This window comes from Pantherophis guttatus, chromosome 1, assembly GCF_059756535.1.
Source record: "Pantherophis guttatus breed Tessera chromosome 1, ASM5975653v1, whole genome shotgun sequence".
NCBI lineage: Eukaryota > Metazoa > Chordata > Lepidosauria > Squamata > Colubridae > Pantherophis > Pantherophis guttatus.
Window position 1 is genome coordinate 160882928 of NC_142063.1, and position 22707 is coordinate 160905634.

A 22707-nucleotide genomic window follows, 5' to 3' on the forward strand; every position below is an offset into this window, starting at 1 on the left:
TTGTCCCAGCTTCTACCAACCTAGCAGTTCGAAAGCACATAAAAAATGCAAGTAGAAAAATAGGGACCACCTTTGGTGGGAAGGTAACAGCGTTCCATGCACCTTTGGCGTTTAGTAATGCCGGCGACATGACCACGGAGACATCTTCGGATAGTACTGGCTCTTCGGCTTTGAAACGGAGATGAGCACCTCCCCCTAGAGTTGGGAATGACTAGCACATATGTGCGAGGGGAACCTTTACCTTTACCATTATATAGATGGCAGAGAAATAGACTCAAAAGGAACCCTCTCTAGTATCTCAGGTTGAAAAGGAGAAGATGCAAAAACTCTACATACAGACTTACAAAGGTTTGTTAATGTAGCTTTATGATAAAGTAGAATTTGGTTATGTTTCCTGTCTGGTCTATCAGGTAAGGCTGATAGGCACCAAGTATTCTAACAGCTCTTACTGGTAACCAATTATCAGGATCCTCGATTGTTGATTTATGGACACAGTTTGTTCTTCTGATAACTGTTCCAAATGGCGTCCTGGTTTTTGCAATAGATCAACTTGCCTCAAGGCAGGCAGTAAATGCATACCTTTGACTTTATATTCACTATGGATTTAAGAAAGAACAAGAAGTCCGTCCACCATCTTTGTACAACTGGCAACTTATACAAAATCAGCAGGGAGTTGATCTGGCATATATTGTGCTTTGATCTTTTGTCCTGGGTTCTTTGTCTTTTTATACTTTGTTGGGAGCACTAAAAGACAATAAATTCATTAACAAATTCATTAACCCCAGCCTATTGCTAGGCAGAAAGTTTCAGACCTGTACTAAATAGTCTAAGCTTTGGGAAAGGTGGGGGGGGAGGGAGTTACAAAATCAGCACAATGATTCACTCAATGAAAGGGTCTGCTGATGTCGCCTTGACTCTTAGAAATTATTTATGTTCCCAGAGGAAAACTGCCAGAAGTCTTCCTCCCACTTTTTATGAGATAATTATTTATTTGGTTCCTTAATTGGCTAATTAAGCCTGCATTGTGGCATCTTGTAGCAAACTATTCAATATAATTGTTAATGAGTAGTTTGTATTCTCTTGAAGAGAATACAAAAGTAGGCTGTGCCTTGTGTTAAGAGGTTTGTGAGAGGTTTAGTTTGCTAATTATTAGCTATTTTGATGTAGTGTGAACATTCTAAGAATACAGGAAGCTTGACTTCTGGAAACTGGAAATTAACGGGATGCCAAAAATATTTCAAGATTCCTATCAAGCTATGCTGAGATCGGATCTAGATGGGTTATTTATGATTTACTCTAAAGTAAAGTAAACATTCATAGGAGCTTAACAACAGTAACTGGTGCTGCCCCACTCTCTCTCTCTCTCTCTCTCCCTCTCTCTCTCTCTCTCTCTCTCTCTCTCTCTCTCTCTCTCACACACACACACACACACACACACACACACACACACACGTGTGGTTTAAAAAGTTATTGATGCTCCCCAGTAATTCCCTTCACCCAATCTCAGAACAAATAACTCCAACCACAAGCAGGCCAAAATTAGTCCACAAGGCAATGGCCAATAGTCCATAAAACAATGGAAAGTCACTCCAACAAATAAGTCCACTAAACAAATTTAAATCCACCAGGCCAAACTGAAATACACCCACTCACTTGGCAAGAGAAGTTCAGAGTCACCAAAGCACAGTCAAGCAGAGGAATAAACACACAGCCATAATCCAAACGTTGTTCCCAGCAACGCCTTCTTCTGCCTGCTGTGATAAATAGTTTTCCCAAGTAATAAATAGCTTCTCCCAAATAATCTGGCCGATCTCCACTGCTCTTGTATTTTCTCTGCCCTGCATGCTCTCAGATCCACCATGGAAGGCAGCTCCTCCTCTTCTTCACTGACCACCCCTATAAGCTGTCCCCAGCCGAAGCATCCTGTAAATCTCTGTTAGCCGGCCATTCAGAGTCATTAATTAACCCAGTTCCTGATGTGCCAAGAATGAGCTCATCTTTCCTCAAGATGGCCTCTGAGGAATAATCAGAGGAGTCGTCCAAGGGAGACAACCTATTGGATCACAATAATGTAGGTTTGCCTTTGAAGACCATCCAAAACCTTTGTTTCATTAAGCAGAAATTGACCCACTTGGAGAAAGATGGAAATTCCCATACTAGGGGCCTCAACTGAAAGTGCTGGTTCTGATCTAAAAAGATGCATAAGACTTGAATACTTTTAGAACCATCCAGGTGGACTAAAACCTATTCAGGACATACCTCCTGGTGTAAATTATTGATGGTTCCCCGTTTGGGGGAAGTTCAAGGGTCATAATTACTTTTCAGTTATGATCCATTTTATGAACTTAAAAGTGTTCAGCATCTACCCTGAAGATTTTCAGGAAGTTGTTAAAAATCAAACTCTTTTGGGAGAATGATGGGCTGGTGCCATCGGGGTCATAGTAGCATGGCATTAGGGATTTTATATTTTGTTTTTGTTGGTGTTAAATCATGGAGAATCCCTGTTGACTAAAATAGTAAACAGTACAAATCAACAAGCAAATATTGTATCCTTATTTCTGCTATTCCATGATATGTACTAATGTCTATGATGAAGAACATCTATGCAGACAAGTAAAGATGTCTGCTCAGGAGGTGAACAGATTGTGACCTTATTGAACCTGGCTTCCATATGTCTGCATAATGACACAGCTGCATAGAGCATAATTGTGTAAAGCCTGTGATCATTCAAGTGTGGCTGAAGTGTGACCAGTCTCAGCAACTCAGGTCATGAGGAAGAACTTGGGAGATGTTTGTTCCTTAGCATCTAAAAGGGCACACGTCAGAGGTGGTATTCAGCCGGTTTGCACTGGTTTGCACAAACCGTTGGTGGAAATTTGGCCAAGGTTGTCGAACCGGTCATGATGGCCGGCTGGCCACGCCCCTGAACTGGTCCCCCAGTTGCCGTCGCTCACCCTGCCTGCAATGTTCATCACTGCCATGTTCTTCATGCACGTGCAACCCATTGCCTTGCAAGTCCAATGGGATGTGCATGCATGAAGAACATTGCAGCAACGGCAGCAGCTTTTTCCGTGACCTCCAGTACTTTTCGGCAGCGTGCAGCTTCTTTGCCAGCTGCTTTCCAGCAGTGGTGGCTGGTTGGGGCCCGCCAAAAACTCCAGTCAACTTGTCTTCTGGACTCTGGACCAGCTGCCATGGAAGGTAAGCAGCCCAAACAACGAGGCAGTGGTGGGGGAGGAAGTGGGGCTAGGGCAGGGACTGCTAAAGGAGGGGAAACAGGGGTGACTGGCGAAGGGAGGACGGGTGTAAATAGGTGGAAATTCCCAAAAATTTACTACATTTTCCAGTGGGCATGGCTAGGTGGGGATCATGCGACTGAGTGGGCATGGGCATGAGTGATGTCAAGTTGGCCATGTCCACCTGCCCCCCACCTAGCCATGCCTACCAAACTGGTAGCGAAAATTTTTGAAACCCAGCACTGGCCACACATGTGCCACTTTGGTATAGACAGTGCACTGTAATTTTGTCGAATTATGCACCTGAAAACTTGATGCCACTTACCATTTAGTTGGAGCTCTAGCCATATTCCAGTGTTGTTTGCACTTCTCCCGGTTGGAAGGATGAGAGTTATCAGCATAGATTATAGATTTCCAAAAAACAGTGTTAGTTTTCATATACTCTTCTAACCTCGTACCTTTTCATCATGTATTGATGTGCCAGCTACTTTCTCAAAGAAAAAACTTGTTTATTACCACAGGCCTTATAATCATAATAGATTTATCTTTAGCTGTGTTCATTTACCTGTTCAAAGAAACATCAGTTGGCAATTATAATCTGTATTTCTTGAGTTTTTATTGTCTCCCTTTTAACCCGATTTTGATAACTAGAATGGAAAAAGTCACAGAGAATATACTCAGAGTGAAAGGATACAGGGAAACTAGAGGCTCATATATAGAAAAAATAAGGTAAAGCTATCATAGAAAAATACAAGTCTATACTTTATGTCGAAGTAAAAAAGAATCAGCCTGTAATGGACTAAGTATTTAGATGTTTTTCATTCTGCTTTTTTTTTAAAAAAAAAAGGGAAGCCACAGGCAACACACTCTCTGGTTGCTACTTCAGAACTATGTCAGTATAATCTGTGTTCTTGTCCAACTTCACACCTTAGCCAAAAATCCATTCATTCATTTGATTGTTTTGTAACTCAATGAGTTACAAAAGTCACAATCATAAAGTATCCACAAAACAATTTAAAGTACATAAGAAGAAACAGTAAGCACTGCCAACATTTAAACCAAATTATAAAATTACCAGCCCAAAAGCAATGAAAAATAGGAGGCAATGTCTATAAGTCAAAATAGCGACATCCATAAATCAGCAACTCTATTTTTAATAATTCCCTGAAGCCTAAAAGATAGGAGCTAATTGGATTTCAGAGGTAGGACGTTCCATCACATCAGCACCATTAAAGAGAAATGACATTTGCAGGCCTGCATCCCCTTAATTGCTTGCAGATAAACATATATTTTGGAGATAGTGTTAGCATTCCCCAATGGTTTTATCACTTCATTGCCATGCCAGACCACTCAGACCTGCCTCAGAAGAATCCTGCTCCTCCACAAACCACCATAATGTCTGAATTTAGTACAAAAACATATTTAAAAAAAAAACTCAGAAGAATGTGACGGGAAAAATTTATCCACTTTGTGGGGAAAATAAATAGAATTGGGAATGAGTATCCCCCGCGGAAAGATGGTATCCCTTATGCTAGTTTTTACACCTAGTTACTAAAGCATCTGTTACAAATTACAGTACAACTATATCTGAATTGCTGATCTCATCTGAAACGGCATTTTCTGCTTTTCCACTGAGAAATAAGAGATTTACTAGAAAACCTCAGTATCCCATCGACTTGTATTCACGGTCTTTCAAAAGATATATGTGACTGTGTTTGTCTGTTTTTTTATCACAAGAGAGCAGGGATTTGATCAACAACTTTGCATAGCCTCTGCTCATAGTCACTCATGTCCTGGTCACCTCTTGGTTGGTCTATTGGAAGGTGCTCCACATGGGGCTGCCTTTGAAGATTATTTGGAAGCTTCAGCTGGTGCAAACAGCACATTGTAAGCCACCCTGAGTCTCCGGAGAAGGGCGGCATATAAATCAAATAAAAAAAAAAAAAACTATGGCCACGTGGGCAGTGATATGTGCTCCTAGAATAACACATCTTACATCTCTGCTCCATGAACTGCACTGATTATCAGTTTGCTTCCAGGAGCAATTCAATATGCTGTTTTTGACTTTTAAAGCATTTTGTGTCCTGGGGCCAAGTTATATGAGGAATCTTCTCAGTGGTGGGTTTCAAAATTTTTTACTACTGGTTCTGTGGGTGTGGCTTGGTGGGCATGGCATGGCTTGGTGGGCATGGGTTGGTGGCCATGGGAGGGAAAGGATACTGTAAAATCTCCATTCCCATGCCACTCCAGGGGAAGGATACTGTAAAATCTCCATTCCCTCTCCAATCCAGGGGAAGGTTACTGCTACTCAAAATTTCTGCTACTGGTTCTCCAGAATTGGTTAGAACCTGCTGAAACCCACCTCTGAACCTCCTGCACCTGATTACATCTGCCCAGGGGTGGGTTCTACTTACCTTTACTACCGGTTTGCAGCAAACTCTTCTGCGCATGTGCAGCAGCATTTTGATGATGTCGGGGTTGGTGGGCGGAGCCTCCCGCCAGTTTTACTACTGGTTCTATAGTGCGAACCAGGGGCAACCTATCATCTGCCCATCGTTAGGTTCAGTAGAAAAGGTGTGTTGTGAGTCCCATGTGCTCAGGATTTGCATTTAGAAGGAGTCAGAAAATGGGATTTCTCTGCTATGGCATCTTCGCTTTGGAACATTATCCCCATGGTGACCTTAGCTCTATTGACCTTCTGGAAATCGCTTAAAACCCAGTTATGCCAACAAGTATAGGGGATGCAAGGTGATGGTGAATTAGTGAGATAGCAAAATGGAAAGCATGGATAGTCATGGCAATAAGGAACGAGAGATACTGCCTAGGAAACAATGAGATGGGAAGGGCAAAAGCCCACAATCACTTAACAGTCAGAAAAAGGAAACTTGGGAAGAAGCTGCCTTAATGGATCAGGTAGTTAAAACTGCAGGTGGGGAGGTTGTACTTTCAGGCTTGCAGGATTCTATTAATCTAGCCTTACAATAAAGTAGAATTAATTCATCTGGTCCTGATCCCTGTCTGATTTACCTAGGAGGGCTGACATCAATCTTACACCTTTGCTTTGCTTCTTGGAAGATGGTCTGATATTGGTATTTGTTGATGGTTATAGATTCTGTCTATAGGGAAAAGAGATAATTAGAATGGAATGCCTCCACTGATTTATGCATTTGGAAAAAGTGTCTTAGAAGTGTCTTTTCTCACTGACAGAGTTTATGATTTTATTAAAGCCTCAATGTCATCTGTGCTAAGCACAGCTAAATCTGAATCTAGATTTTAGCAGACCCCAGTTAATTTCCAGGGGATAATTAATTTCCAGGGAATCAAATACTTTAAAGTTCTTTTCTTAGTAGCATGGGTTAACTAATTTTAACTTGCATTATAAACTCACTAAACTGAAAACTATCAAAAGAATATGCCCTCTTCAAGAAGAGCATGGCAGATTAAGTAAAAATGATTCTATATATCAAAAGAGACTATTATCTTTTCACAGAATAATATGCCCTTTTCCCCATAGAATGCTTTATTGGAGCTTATCCAAACTATGAAAATTAGCTTTTTGTAATCAAAAGCTCATTCGAATTGTAATGGAATGGTGAACTTTGAATTACCTCTGTTAATTCAGAAATTCTTTTAATATTTGACTCCATTCATTTATGTTTCACCTTTGCAGCTATAATATGGGTACAATGAAAATAAAATATGGTAAAGACTTAAGGACTAGAACGCTTTAAATATTTAAAAGCAATCCGAATAAGTATTATTCATATTAATAGTGATATTTTGGAGTGCAAGTTGTAACTGCAAGTTTTCAGAGGACAAATTTTACCATTAAGATCCAGTAATGTATTAATTTTTAATAAGGCAGTGATCTTGTTAGCTTTAAAAGTGATTTGCTGTTTTTTTTCTTTTTAAGATGCTTAAAATTTGCATAAACCCTCATCAGATAATTAAGCAGCATTAATTACTTCCTACAAGAAAGAGTTCTTATTTTATAATTAGGGGATATGTTGTCATTATTATTTTTTTGCTATTACAGCAGGTGCCTTACATAGTGTGTGCTGCTGATATTGTTAAGAAATACTAGTATGAGTTTTCTAGTAATTAAAAAAAACCCACAAAGACAGCAATTTTTACAAGCTTGTGGTGCCTCTTAACTCAGTGGCTTCCAATTATACATAAAATGATTGAATTTTCTAATCCTACACATGTTCTCCCTTTTTTTGACATTTTTAGGGAGATCATCTAAATTTGGCAATGTTGTACTAATGCCATTAGGCAGGGAAAGGTTACTACAAAATCCCCATTACCTCCCAATCAGCTGGGACTCGGGAGGCAAAGAATAGATAGGGGCGGGGCCAGTCAGAGGTGGTATTTACTGGTTCTCCAAGTGACTTTCCGCTACCAGTTCTCCAGAACTGGTCATAACCTGCTGAATACCATCTCTGCATTGACTCCAATCTACCTCCCCTTGGAGTTCCTCAGAACTTGCTCTTCTGAAATCCAATTTACACAACCTCGTTCTTCTCTTTTCCTGAATGTCATGAAGTCAACATAACACAATACCTGTCACCTTTACTTTTTTCTTCCCGTAGATGAGGATCAGATCTAGGATGGCTTCTTGTTCTTTCTCAGTAATAATTTAACACCCCTACATATACTGTATGGAATAGTATTCCTTCTGTCATTAATGCCCACTACCAAGAAGAGAATAGAAAAGTGCAAAAAAAATGAATGCATCTCCAGAATCTTTATGCTCTTTAGTTCTGTCTTGAAAAACCTGAGCAAAGGAAATAATATTATAAAGAGCCAGCATCAATAAAATACCATTTCTTATCTTTTCTCTATTATTTTTCTTAACCTTTTTTTTTCTAAATCACAGTTAATATCTACATAAAGATGATAAATGATGAATGTTCAATAATAGTTTTAATGTACCCAACATGTTTTTACAGTATAGGTACCCTAAACTTGTCCCATTTTTACTTTCCCAGTGTAAAGAAAAAACTACAACTTGCACCCATTCCCCTCTTCTTCTTTTGCTCAGACCTTTATTTCCTTCTAGTTCTCTCGTAGATATAAGGAAAATGGCATTATTTTCAAACTTACAACATTTATGAATCAGCCAAGGACATGTGTCTTCCATGTATGTTGATGCTTAGTGGGCAGGACCAGGGATGAAATCCAGCAGGTTCTGACAGGTTCTGGAGAACCAGTAGTGGAAATTTTGAGCAGTTCAGAGAACCAGCAAATACCACTCTGGCTGGCCCCAGAGTGGTTAGGAAATGGAGATTTTGCAATATCCTTCCCCCAGGAGTGGGGAGGGAATGGGAATTTTGCAGTATCCTTCCCTTGCCATGCCCACCAAGCCACATCTACCAAGCCACACCATACCCACAAGCCATGCCCACAGAACCGGTAGTAAAAAAATTTGGATTTCACCACTGGGCAGGACTATATCATGAATTCTGGGTCGGGGCCACATGATTAATCAGATTTTTGAAAAAGGTTCAACATATGACTTCACCCATACTGCTTTATTTTTTTTCCTCTTTTCCATTCTGCCAGTGGAGCCTAGAATTTTTATTCCTTTCAAACTATCTTCTGTCTTATTAAGCATCAAAGCCTTCCTACTCCATGCTGATGCCTCAAACAGGCAAAATTAAAAATAGAAATGAGAAATCAAAAGGAAAAGGCACAACTGAAAAATGAACTGAAAAACACCACAGAGAAACAAAGAAACGGGGAGCCCAGCTGTACTTTGCAAGATATACCAAGTTCCCTTTCCTAGCAGTAAAGAAATGAGTAAGCAGCTACCCCGCATAAAAGTCACATCCAGCTACAAAGAAATAAAACTACAACAAAATATGCTCATACAGTACTTCAAACAAAATATTGTGCAGAGTCTAAAATATCCATGGGGAAAATGCATAAGACTGCATATGTCATAAAATGGAAAATAAGCAAAGCTGCATCTTTTCCTTTCCTTTCCTTTCCTTTCCTTTCCTTTCCTTTCCTTTCCTTTCCTTTCCTTTCCTTTCCTTTCCTTTCCTTTCCTTCCCTTCCCTTCCCTTCCCTTCCCTTCCCTTCCCTTCCCTCCCTTCCCTTCCACTCCCATCCCTTCCCTTCCCTTTCCTTTCCTACAACAAATAAAATGACATCATGAAATTTTTTTTTAAAAAAAACACCTGAAAATAATCAGAAAACAACATCACAAAGGAATGCAATTTAAAAGAGCTTCTTAAAATAGCAGAAAATAAAGGAGATTCTATAAAACCTGGACTTCATACATCATGTATGATTCCTCTTTATGTAATAAAGGCTGTCCACAGATCTGTCTGTCTAGATGGGTAGATAGCTCCCCATCTTTGTGTAAGATAGAGTGCACCAAAGAATATGGATGCCACTGCTTAGTAGTACAGCACATGTTAAAAGGCACAGGTAGAATCCCTGGTATCCTCACGTTTTTTTCTTGAGCATAGATACTGTGAAGCTGCCCTTAGCTCATGACTCTCTAGATTTCTCTTCCCCATATCACAAAGTTTTTCTAGCCAGGCAAAGAGGTATAAAGTGGTGATAGGGAATATTGTGCTGGCTTTTATTACTGCACATTCAGTACCTACTTCAGCATCCAGATTGGTCTCCATTACTGTATGTCTTAAATGACTTTATTGGAGAAGATTTAAAAAAAAAAACCAATTGATGACACATCATGGTTTAATATGGACAGCAGCATACAGGAAGAGTAATTCAACATCTGGACAGACATATCAGTCTAGTTTATGATTTAAAACCTATTCAGTTTTGATCCACTAAATTTAGAATTTTGTGTTCTTAAATCATGTCTATTTATATTTCTTAAAATGACTGAATTCTATTCTAGATATTTTTATCATTTCATCTTTATTTGCAATTTTCAGCCCAATTAAGGAGCTATTGTTTCTCTTATCTAATTTGATAATAAGTACCAAGTAGCCAAATCTGTGAAATTTCATATACAACATTAATAGTGCTAAATAATATTGTATCTTCACAGTTTGCAAATATCTCCCCAAATAACCAACCAGCTGTCCAAACATTAACAAATTAAGTCTATGTATCTTCACATGCAAAAGAGCATATTTTTGACATCCCTGCTTTTGGTGCATGCTGAAATTCTGCTGAAAAGTTCAGTATTGTTTTATGTATCACAGAACTGACAATGGATCACTTCAGTGTATGGTGTCTGGAGGCAGATAATTAATATGTGAGAAATCTGAAACAAGCATTCAACTGCCAATTAAATTGATGGTGTGTTAGAGCTTATATGGATGGTTCCAGTGCAATTTCATTCATTCGGGATGTAACAATTTGTTTAACATTCTTTGTTTGGATTGAACATACACCTAAAAACATCTCCTGCATCTCAACTAGGGTACCTCTATGAATTGCTAAAAGTAACACTTTTACAGGACCATCCATGGCAAGGTCCATTAAATCTCCCAAAGAGATGCTTTAAATCTCCCAAAGAGACCCCTCACATCCTAGACATAAATTGTTTCAACTTCTACCCTCAAAAAGATGCTATAGGGCACTGCACCCCAGAACAACTAGACACAAGGACAGTTTTTTCCCGAAGGCCATCGCACTGCTAAACAACTAATTCCCACAACACTGTCAAACTATTTACTAAGACTCTATTACTGTTATTCTTCTCATCCTTCCTATTACCTATTACCTTTTCTACTTATGACTATAAATTTGTTGTTTGTATTTTTACGATTTATATTGTTTTATTTCCTCGTATGATTTGATTGCTTATTAGTAACATATGACTATCACTAAATGTTGCATCTTATGATTCTTGATTATTATTTTTTCTTTTTATGTACACTGAGACCATATGTACCAAAGACAAATTCCTTGTGTGTACAATCACATTTGGCCAATAAAGAATTCTATTCTGTTCTGTTCTGTTCTGTTCTGTTCTGTTCTGTTCTGTTCTGTTCTTAGATTCATAGTGCCAAAATCCTCAAAAGCCTCCCTCCCTCGAGAGCAGTCAAATCAGACAAATAACCAAACAAAAGCATACAAACTGAATAGGAAACAAGCAGAGAAAAATTCAAAGTCAATGTTTGGTTAGAGTCAAATCCAGCAAGGAAGACTAGCCAAAGATTACCAAACTGAATGGGAAAGATCCACATGATTCTTCACAAGATGTAAAATTTGGGTAGTCCTTTAATTTTATTGTCAATTAGTGACACAGTTAAGAACCAACAATCATAACAACATCACTTCACAGAATTGTCAGTACTTGGATGTCTTATGCCCATTATTGAGCAGTTTGTGTTCCACTATCTAGCTGGCAATGCCTTTTGTAATCCTTTCACTGGCTATTAATACTAAATTTTGTGTTCCAATTCCAGGGTGCAAAATCAGTGTGGTGAAAGTTGAAGGAAAAGAAGACCTGAACATCAATTTGAGAAGCATGTACAGTGGGTTAGATGGTGAAGTCCCTCTTCCAGGCAGATAAGAAACACAACTTTTTTCAATCTTGGTAAGTTCTTGTTGCTTTCAAAGCATCTTAATTTTGGTTTGTCTGAGTCACCCTTAACTTCGTCATGCTGAAATTTCAGACTGGACTCCATTACTTGGCTCATTTTGGGATCAGTTATTTTCAACAATGGTCCAACTTAAGCATCTTTATGATCAGCAGATAAGTTGCTGCATTTCTCAATATCTGTATTCAGAACAATACATCATTACAAGTGTTCTCAAACTCAGTCTATCCCCCTGTTGACAAAAGGCAGACTTCTTACTTCGTATCATTTTTTAACTTCCTGAAATAAAGTGTTCCATCATATGCATTGCAGGCAACATAAGAAGAAAAGAAAGAGAAAAGGAACAGAATATTAACTCCATATTCAACTTACTTCATTTCCATTAAACAATAATATATCCTCTAAGCACAAAAAGGTTGCATACCTTATCTTTAATTAAAAAATGTTAAACAAGCAATGTTACATTCTAGTTCAAGGCACAAACAGGATGGAAAGTGAAATAGCAAAGTACAAGTTCAATACAATTCAGGCGCAAACATTGTTATAGACTAACAGATAAATAAGTGAAAAGAAAATATAGCCAGGCTTGCTTCATGGTTCTGTTTTCTTACTCTTGGCTAAAGAGTAGATCGACACAAATCCAAGAAAGATATGTTTCACAAAGTAGAGGAGGCAAAAAAAAACCCACCTCTCTAATGCTTTATAAATAATTAAAAACTTTGTATCTTTATCCAGTCTCACATAGTTACTTCATAATCTGCTTCAAGCTGTCACCACATCTATGTACATAGGAGGACATTGAAACAGTTGGTAGAATCAGTTGTAAAAGCCTTGCGAAAAGACTCAGCTGCTTTAATGCCTCCAAGAGAGATTATTTTATACCTGTTTCCATAATAAATGGAGGGCACTGCTTCCAGTTCTCAATGCTCTGAAGTCTAGTGGAAGATACAATCAGAACCACCAAGATCAAATTCAAAAGAAGGGAATAAGTCCATAAGCAAGTAACTAACTTTTTTTCTTTTCTTGTGAAAATAAATGTCAGTACCCCAGGAAGAACTACATTCATGTTTCAACATTTGAAAGCGGTATAATATAAAATGTATTACATTCCCCATGCATAAGAACTAGAATGAAATGACAACTCTAAACAACCTATTGCATATCTTTTGGGAATCAATCTGGGGAACAAAGACTAGGTAGAAATATCTGAGCAATCATTTTATTTCACCCTTCCATAAAAAATAGACTCCTTCCCACTTTAAAAAAATATTTTTAAAATATTCCATTGGCCTTCTTCTTTAATCCTCAGAGCTATCCAGCTTATCTTTGTTTCATTTTCATTTTACAAACTTGAGTTTCAGGCTTGCATCTTAACTTGCAGGCTGAAATTGTTTGAATCGATGGTGAGACAATGGAGGCCAGAATCATTTTGCATTGAAAAAAGAACTAAGCAACTATAGTTTTATGAACAACTCATGTTTGCATTTAGTTCAGATTTGACTTTGAAGGCAGAATGCTTTATCTCCCCTTCTAACAGTTCGCTGTAATTCTATATTTATAAGGAAAGTTGTCTGATCAATTTTCCAGAATGCCTTTCTGCTTTTACTGTTCTCTACTGTTTGAAGATTTTCTGATCTATTTTCAAATCACACCTGAGCATCCTGAAGCAGATTGATGCTCATTCTTTTAGATATACCTATCCCCAAACATGTCAGGTTTTGCCTCCAAATATCAACTGCATCCCCAGAAACTTTTTTTTTGCTTGCAGAACCTCATGCTAGTATCTACCATATATGAATCTCTCATTCAACCATAAATAAAACAAGTTACATTTGAGAGCCTCCATGCATACTTGCTTCAAAAGGAACCTTAACTTTCTCCTTTTCAAAGCTGACTGTTTGAAAATCTTGGTAACAGGTTTGAGAAGAAGAAGAAAAAAATAATTACTTGATTGGAAGTTACAAAGGCATGCTTAGATTAAGTATACATCTTTAAAGTAATTGTACCTAATGAAGCTTTAAAGGGGTTATATAGTGCTTGTCACGTGCATTTCCACTGTAGACAATAAAATTTAAAAAACGGTGGCTGAGGACTATTTTGTCATGTAGGTAGTTATGAGTATCAGAGTTCAAAAGAAGAACCTATGTCCATGATGGTGAGCCTATGGCACGCGTGCCAAAGGTGGCTCGCAGCACCCTCTCTGTGGGCATGCGTGCCATCACCCCAGTTCAACTCCGCCATGCATCCGTGCATGACTCCCGTCAGCCAGATGGTCTTTGGATCTCTGTCAGCATGCGCGGGGGGGCATGCGGGGGGCATGGTGCATGCATGTGGGGGTGGGGCACGTGCAGGGGTGCATGTGCAGGCATGGGGGCACGTGTGCATGTGTGTGGGGTGGGGCACATGCAGGGGCATGCATGCATGCACAGGGGTGGGGCACATGCAGAGGGGCCATGCACACATTGCATTTTGGAAGTGCATGTGCGCTTGCGCTTTGGGCACTCAGTATGTAAAAGGTTAGCCATCACTGATCTATGTTGTGTCCTGGCCACCCAGAATAAGTAATACTGTTCCTAACTTATATTACAATAAAAATGCAAGGATATAAATCAGCATCATTGCCCTATGAGCCTATAATTATTATTATTTTTAAAAAATGGCTTAAAATGGGGATTACCCCAGAGTGTGAATTCATTATAAAAATAATGAATTATTTATAAAAATAAATTATAGTTCACGGCAACTTCCAAACTTGTCTTACAGCCTTTAATGTTGGAAATCTAATGATTATGACTGAAAACAGAATCCTGCCATGATACTCAATAGGATCACACAGTAAGTCCCTATTGTGACCATAATGATCTTTCAAACTGATCACATGAATGATCAATTTAAAATTATATTTTTAATGATAACAATCAGAAAAGTTTCTTCCAAAATCACAAAGATGATGAATAAATTAATGAAATCTAGTGGTTTGTTCTCCCTGTGAAAATGTTCTTAATAATTTATCAATCTGCTGAATATTTATCTTAAGGGTATTAACTTAAAATAGGTCTAAATGCTAACATTAGTCTTATGATCATGTATATTTTTATAAATATCTTTTCCCTATCAATTTAGATTTTAACTACCTATTAATATCAATATTAATCTGCTATAAGTATTTTGCATATCTACTTTTAATATAAACAGAAAGTTTACTGAGCATATTTTTTCATAGATATGTAAGGAACTCCAGCCACCTAATTGATGATTGAGAGCCAGTTTGGTGTAGTGCTTAAGGCATTTGACTAGAAACCAGGAGGTCATGAGTTCTAATCCCACCCTAGGTACAAAGACAACTAGGCCACCTTGGGCCAGTCACTTTCTCTTAACCTTATGAATGAGGCAATGGCAAACCACTTCTGAAAAATAGCTATCCAAGCAGTCTTAAGACTCGGACACTATTGAACAGAGGAAAAAAATCATAAAACTACAATACCTCTTCATACTGCTTTACAGCCCTCTCTAAGCAGTTTACAGAGTCAATATATTGCCCCCCCAACAATCTGGCTCCTCATTTTACCAGCCTCAGAAGGATGGAAGGCTGAGCCAACTTTGAGCCAGTCAGAATCAAACTACCGGCAGTGAGCAGTGAGTTAACCTGCAATACTGCATATTAACCTCTGCCCCACACGGCTCTTCTTAGCCAAAATAGTTTTAATTTTCTTTAAATAGGACCACATTAAAGGTCTTTTCCATATCCAACAAGATCACTACTGTTGATTCCAAATTGTTCCAAATGGATATTTGAAAATTCAATTAATCATTTAATAGAATTTGCCAAGGAAATCAGGCAGCAGTTTATAAAAGCTGCAGAATGTTTACTGGTCTTCCTAAATACATGATAATCAACCTAATAAAAGAAGTTAGAAAAAAATTATAGTAGCGATGATATCACTTTATTGTAGCTGCTTCAATTTAGAGCCTATTAATTACCTAGGCTGTCTATGTTAACTCCCAATAACTTTGTTTTATGCAATTCAGTAAATATCATGTCATAAATACAAGGATCATAGACAGAATTACAATTTAGCAAGCATAACAACTTTATATAGTTCTGATATAGGATGTCTTGCATATATTATTGATTTTATTAAAATAAAAAAAATATTTTCCCATTTTTTTCTTTGGTTCAAGGAATATATTCTTTTTTAAGAATATATATATTCTTATTTAAATATATATTTTATTAGAAGTTTTAAAATATTTTTATTAAAAGTTTTTTTCTTAAGAAAAAATACAAATAGAAATAAAAACAGTGGGAGGGAAAAGGAAAAAGAAAGTTGTAATGTAACTTTTTAGTTATGCCAAATAGTAACTACTAGTCATTTCTATAGCAATAGCCCACTTAATTATCAGAACCCAAATTCAAATTTTCATTATTATTTTTCTCTTCCACACAGAAACTTCAGAAACAGTTTCCAAGTAGTCTCAAAACTATTTAGATTCTGGTCCCTAATTAGTATAAGTCAACTTTACCAACTCCACCAGTTCCAGTTCAAGTTTTTTATTCTTAAGTTTTCCCCTAGTGAAGTACAAGACATAATATGGTAATGGAATAACTAATACCAAGCAATAAGTTTTGCAGCAGGGAAACCATGGTCGGAGAAAAGTGTGTCTGTATCACCTGTTAGCAAGCATCCTAGAAAGCATCACTTTGATTGATCACTGTGAGCAATACACTGTGATTGTGGTACTGATATGCAAAACATATTGTGCAACATTGCTTACAATTTATGTTTTCTAGTTCCCTAGAAGATCTGCAGAAGATTCCCTAGAAGAACACCAGAGGTGATCACCTGGATAGCTGAATTGGACATCTAATTATGAGGCCACTGCCTATTGAATTTTTGTATATAATTATATGAATTGTGTGTATATGTTTACATTTCTTTTGTCATGTTCTCATAAGTAATAGTACAAGAATCCAGATTAAAACATCTCCAACTGGTTGAGCCTCCACTTAAATAAATCCAAAGGGAAGCCAATAATCTTTAAGGAATTAGTTCCATTCAAACCTGCTCTTATTTTTAATGAGATTTCTTTATATTAACTCAGAATCCACTTTTCTGTAACATCAATAATCTGGGCCTAACTTTCTTCTAGGGGCTACTTCTTGAGTATGTTATCCAGGGATGGGCTTCAAAAATGTTAGCAAGGGGTTCTCTGCCCGGTTGCTGGGTGGGCATGGCCATGGTGGGAGTGGCCTAGTCAGCCTCCTGCACCACGGCAGAGGAGTGGGCATTTTTGCCCTCCCCAGACTCTAGAGGGTTTCCTCGAGCCTCCGGGAGGGCAAAAACAGCCTCCTCAGGCTCTGGAGGCCCTCTGGTGTTTCTGGCCATCCCGAACATCCATTTTTCACTCTCCCCAAGCCTCTGTGTGCGCCCTGCACTTACCTGCATCCAAAATGGGCCATGTGGAGATTCCTGGGAGGGGCACGCCGGGGTGGGCAGGGCCAGCCAGGAATGGAATTTGGGGGTTCTCCGAACTGCATAGAATCTTAGCTAGAGGTTCTCCTGAACCCCTGCAAACCCCCAGCAGCCCAGCCTTGATTTTATCACCCCTTAATAATCTTTTCTTAGGGTTAAACAAACTTGAATCCTTCATTCTTCTCCATATTCCTTAGCTTCTAGTCCCCTTTATATCATCTTTATTGCCATTTTTTGAATTTGTTCCAATATCTCTAAAGTCTTCTTTAAGTGTTTGTCTGGAACTGGGCACAATACATAAAATGTGGTATGACCAATATATTTCTTAACATATACCAGAGGTAATGGGACATCTCCTATTATATTTTTGAACACCTTTGTACAAGGAGCTATTTAAAGCAGAAACCAAATAGATCATGTATCATTATAAGTTATGTTTTAACGATGGATTGTTAAACAAGTAATAACAACTGGGTTCACATATAACACTAAACTATAAATTAGGTTTTACAAGCTACAGGGGTGGGTTTACACATCATAATAATCAAGCAAACTACATTATGGTATAATTCAACATGTAAACCTACTTATAGAGTAGTAGGGAAAACATATTTGCCAGCAAAAAATCTCTTGCTTTGAGATTCTTTACAAGTAAAGTTTAAACACATTTTGTTTGCCTGGAAATTAATATCTTTTATACCCACTAATTTTATCTCAAAAAGGTTACACTAGGAGGAAGATTGAATAAAGCGATTCCAAGAAGTGTGTGAATTATGGGTGGAGATGAATGGATGGAAAGGTAGATGTTTTATCTTCTTTGCCCTAATAGTAGAAATCAAAATGCTATTGTGTAACAGAAATATAAATACTCCAAGTTTCCTCTATCTTCTACTGTTCAGCAGCATTTATTATGTTATGATTCATAATTCATACTACGAAGGAAATTTATCCATGCCTACTACTTATTAGGATGACAAGAGGAAATAATTAAATCCTTCAGTTTCAGAGTTTGCAGGATGATGTATTTATTCCATTACTGCTTATTATGTTACACCAGCAAATTCATTAATATTGAATCTTCAGCCCAATTTATTATTTGAAAAAAAAAATATATTTTCCATTAGGATCAATTTTGACAACATGATAAGCATATTTTTCTTCTAAATGTTGGATTTAAGGGAGTGGTTTTCAAGTTTTCTCCCTAAAAGGACTCTCCTAGTTCAGTGTTTTTTTTTTTTAAGGGAAATGACCTGTCACTGAATCATAGTACTTTGCAGAAGACACTGGATGCATTGTAAACCAAATATTACATTCTTCAGATTTATGAGATGTATTTTTGTTTGTTTGTTTTAGCTTTCACAAAAACATGGAAGGCCATCAACCAGAGTTCACAAAGTGACAAAAATATCATCAGCAATCATTCATTGGGTATCATCTACTATGCAATATATCGACGTTGTGTTATCATTACAAAATACAAAAAAATGATATGGTATCACTTAATGTGTAGGTTAAGCAATTTAAATTATTTAGCCATGCCAATATACAGTAGGAGACAATGATGTCTCTATCTTGAAAATTCCAAATAACAGAAACATACAGTAACTTAACCAAAACATGAATATTTTAAGCCTATTATTTTTGACCTGAGAATTATTATCTTTTTTTTGATATAAAGAGGTAGAGCATGAGAAGGAAGGCAGAGTCTGGGAAAATTCAGCACTATTAATGGTTAGCTGAAGCTAAACTTGGGTATTACTGAAAGTCAACTCAAAAGACCTGCGCAGAGAACTGTGCTGATATTGATAAAAGTTATGGCTAAATCATTATGATCTTCTTAATCTCATGACTCAGCATAAGTTGCCATGAATAAGGCACACAAAAGCATCTACATTCTTCCATGTGATTGTGCATGTGACTCTGGTGCACAACTTAACAGTCAAGATACTCTAGTTTGTACATGTTTATTACATCATTCAGGCAAGTGCATTGACTTTCATTAAACTACAAGGTAAGAGAACAACAATAACAATCCTATATTTAAATCAGGCTTTAACTTAATAGAAATTTGGACATGGATCCAAACAACAGCTAGTTCAGATTTTATTTCTATTCGTTAGCAGCTCTAATTCAGCCTTGATAATGTTGCAATGATAAACTAAGCTATCTAGGGAATAACATATATTTAATTTTAAAGTTTGAGCATATTTGTTGTGAAGATGGAAGAAAAAACCCACTCCCACCAGATCAAAGTGGGAGGCAGAACGCTAGGCAACCAATATACAGTGTTTGCCTTTCAAGAGATTACACAGCTCAGCTATAATAGAATTTATAAAGAAAAGGGATAAGCATATACCCACATACACATATTTCAACAGCAACATGACTTGTCAAAGTAATACTGATTTTAAACAAAAGAAAATTAAGTCAGTTAGCAATAATAATAAAATTAATAATAAAAATAAGTTTACTTTAAATGAAGTAACTATATAATTAAATGCTTATATACATATCATATTTTTCAGGGTATAAGATGCACCTTTTTTCCCAAAAAAAGAGGGTGAAAATCTGGGTGCGTCTTATACTCCGAATGTAGCCTCGCCCAGCCTCGTAAATGGAGATTTCAGAGACTGAAAGAAGCCTCTGAAAGAAGCTTCAGAAAAAAAGCCTCAGAAACGAAGCTTCAGGAAAAAAAAGCCTTTAAACAGAGCTTTAGAAAAAAGGCCTCTGAAAGGCTTTTATCTAAAATAATATGGCAAGCAACAAAAGAAGAATCAGTAAAGATTCTAACCGAACTATGCTAACAAACCTGGAGAATGACACAATAACCAATAGATCGGAAGAGGTTAATCTACATACCAATACCAAAGAAAGGAGATTGAACAGAGTACAGATAGTCCTTCAGAATAAAAGCCTCTGAAAGAAGCTTCAGAAAAAAAGCCTCCAAACAGAGCTTCAGAAAAAAAAAGCCTTTTTTTCTGAAGCTCTGTTTTGGAGGCTTTCAGAGGCAGAAAAAAAAGCAAGGCACAGAGTTCACAACCAAAAAACCTGTTGCTAAAATTCACCTCTGGGAACAGCTTATTGGGGGTATTCTGGGAGGCTGATCCACCCAGCAATCAGCTTTTTTCTTATTTTCTTCCTCAAAAACTAAGGTGCATCTTATACTCCAGTGCATCTTATAGTCCGAAAAATACGGTAAAAATACATAAATATTTTAATATCATTGAAAACAACTTTATCAAATAAAAGTTTCCTTGAGAATTAAAAAATAAAACCATCACATGTAAATCCATATTTTTAAAAAGGCCTTGCTTATTCCTTTATTGCAGCCAGATTTTTTTTAAAATGTACCTGTAGACCTACAGGTGTTATATTTTCATTTTTAATGAAAATGAAAGTGAGGGTAAGATTGATATGTTTCTTTTTTACTGTTTCTGAAAGGAAAGACAAATACAGGTAATGACTATCAGATTAATAGGATGGCATGGGGAATCTGATAGATTTTGTACCAGTCACCCCCATATTTTACTACATGTAATTATTTACACTCTCCAAATCCAGTCCTTTGCCAGGGCTGCTACAATCGTCAGTCAGAACACTATTCCTTTACTTAAATGAGATTACAGTTAGTCCTCGATTTACAACAGTTCATTTGGTGACTGTTCAAACTTACAAAAAAGTGGCTTATGACCGTTTTTCACAATTATGACCTTTGCAACATCCTCATAATCAAGTGATCAAATTTCATATGCTTGGCAACTGGTTCATACTTATGACCATTGCTGTGTGTCAAGGTCATGTGATCAGCTTTTGTGATTTTCTGACAAACAAAGTCAATGGGGAAGCCAGATTCACTTAACAACTAGGTAACTAATTTATCAATTGCAGTGATTTACTTAACAACTGTGGCAAGAAAGGTCGTAAACTGGGGCAAAACTTACTTACCAAATGTCTCACTTAACAGCAGAAATTTTGGGCTCAATTGTGGTTGTAAGTCAAGGACTAACTGTATTTTAAAGTGCACTTAAAGTACAGTACAGTAATAGTCAGAACACTGGTGGGCTCTTAGATCCTTGGTCAGAAAATCCTCTCTGAAATAGTGTCAAAGCACAATTTTTTTCTGCTCTTTCCATCCATCCATGTGCTTGGTCCATATCTAGGAACATCTTCATAGATGTGTGTATCAAAATGATGTTCGTAATCACACAGTTAAAGCCCCACTCCGTATTAACATCTGGAGTTCACTTTGTATGTCTCCCTAGATTAATTAAATTTCCACCTTGCTGTAATCTCATCATTCGTCTTTCATCGTGGTTCCCTCTGCAGATCAGATTACCTGGTCAGAATTCTGCACAAGGTCCAAATAATGAAACTGAATGAAGAGAATACTCAAGCACCCATACAAGGTTCTAGAATCATCAAATTGCCTTGTATTCAGAATGATTTTACATCAAGCTGGTCAGTCTACTTGAAAAAATCTACCAGGAAGGCATTATTCATGCCCGCTGACCCCCTGTCTTGTGACTCCAGGGGGTCACACCAATGGTGGGATGCTCCCGGTTCTGTCCAGTTCTTTAGAACCGGTAATAAAAGCAGCAGGAGGCTCCGCCCACCCACCCAGATGTCACAATTGACGATCTGTGCATGCGCAGAAGTGCGCACATGCAAAGCAAGCAAAGTGCATACACTCCTGTTGCAAACCAGTAGTAAAGGTAAGTACAACCCACCCTTGGTTCACACCCAGTGGTGGGATTCAAATAATTTAACAACTGGTTCTCTCCCCTAATGACCAGCTGAGTAGGTGTGGCTCGGTGGTCATGTGACCGTGTGGGCATGGCCAACTCAACATCACTCACATCGATGGGCGCTTCGCCTTAGCTGTTACAATGTAATCAGGGTTAACCAGAGAGGAAGTTTCTGTAAGCATGGCAATAAAGTTTAGGCTAGAAACAACACCAGAATGTTTCCTTCCTGCCTTCCTTACAGGATTAGCCCTGTAAAGTGGAAAAAAACAAAATAAGATTTCTTCCAACAAATGGTTCTCTGAACTGCTTAGAAAGTTAACAACCGGTTCTCCCGAACAGGTGCGAACTGGCTGAATCCCACCGCTGTTCACACCCCATATTTTGAAAAACTGGTCTGGACCAATTTAACCAAATCAGTTTATAACAACATACAAATCCTTTTCTGATGATGTGATTAGCCATATTTTACAAAGCAAATTCACAAACCAGATTTTGACCTGAAAGGATTAAAGGCTTTTAAATATTATTTAGATATGTGCGATTTTTGTAAAATAATGTGCAGAAAAGAAAAGACTGCATAGGCACAAGTCTTCTTATGCTTTTTTTTTTCCTTCAGAAGAAAAACACTCAACTTGAAAAGAGCAAGTCAAAAATATTGGACTTGTCCATCAGTTTGTTTTATGACTAATATCCTTTGACTACGGAGGGAATTTAA

The 22707-nt window shown here is 37.6% G+C and overlaps 1 long non-coding RNA gene across 1 annotated transcript; it reads right to left on the reverse strand.

Annotated features, from left to right (window-relative positions):
• Positions 1–11432: 11432 nt before the first annotated feature.
• On the reverse strand, positions 11433–21835 carry LOC117674911 (uncharacterized). Its single transcript, XR_004594039.3, has 2 exons — positions 21584–21835; positions 11433–12052 (listed from the first exon to the last, which is right to left on the reverse strand). It is a non-coding gene; the product is annotated as an uncharacterized LOC117674911 (long non-coding RNA).
• Between the last annotated feature and the right edge of the window lie 872 nt (positions 21836–22707).